Raw genomic sequence first — 890 nt, 5'->3', positions numbered from 1 at the left:
ACTACAGTGAAGGCACAATTTCCACCATGGAAACCACATTCTTATCTAGGAATGAAGGAATCTCAATGTCAGGAACAAAGGGACTTCAATTACAACAACCAAAGTCACTCTAGCATGCCCCAACACCAGTCTCAGAATGATGTGTACATCCCACCCTGGAGAATTCAATCCAACTGGAAGGAAGGCGAAAGCCAAAACCAAAGACCAAGGGACTTCAACTGCAATAACCCCAATTTCAAAAATCAGCATACAAACCATCCCCACAACAACAATCATCAAGCACTGCCCCAACACACACACCTCCAACCCCATCCTACCTCACCATTCGCCCAAAATAATTTTTATCAACCACCACAGTTGACACAGCCACAACCATTTCCAACTGTTCCAGGAATTTATGTTCTAGAAACACTGATGGAAAGATTTATGAAAATTCAAGAAATGATGGCAATAGAGCAGGAAGAAATAAAGAAGCATCAAGAGATGATAAGCAAGAACCAAGAAACCATACTTAGAAGACTCGAAAGGCAGATGGAACAACTGGTTCAAAACCTTGCTGAACTGAGTGAGAGGAAGGGAACTTTGAACCCAAAGAGCCATGAGAAGGAGGCTGGGTTGAAAGAAAAGGAAGTCGTGGAGGAAAGTAAGAAGTCTCAACTTCCATGATCAGAGGGTGGAGAATGTCAAGCTAGTGACAATAAAAGAGCGCTTGTTGGGAGGCAACCCAACCAGAGGTAACTATCTTTTCATATCCAATTCAATAAAACTGTTAATTAGTTTTGTCTAGATTGCAAGAAGCTAAGTTTGGTGTTGCACACCAAAACAATCTAAGGGAGAATGAAGGATTCTAAGTTTGGTGTTCCACCAAAATCCTATCATAAAACACATTC

This window comes from Arachis hypogaea, unplaced genomic scaffold (genome assembly GCF_003086295.3).
Source record: "Arachis hypogaea cultivar Tifrunner unplaced genomic scaffold, arahy.Tifrunner.gnm2.J5K5 arahy.Tifrunner.gnm2.scaffold_26, whole genome shotgun sequence".
NCBI classification, from domain to species: Eukaryota; Viridiplantae; Streptophyta; class Magnoliopsida; order Fabales; family Fabaceae; genus Arachis; species Arachis hypogaea.
The sequence above is the reverse complement of the archived record's forward strand: the minus strand, read 5'-3'. Positions refer to the sequence as shown.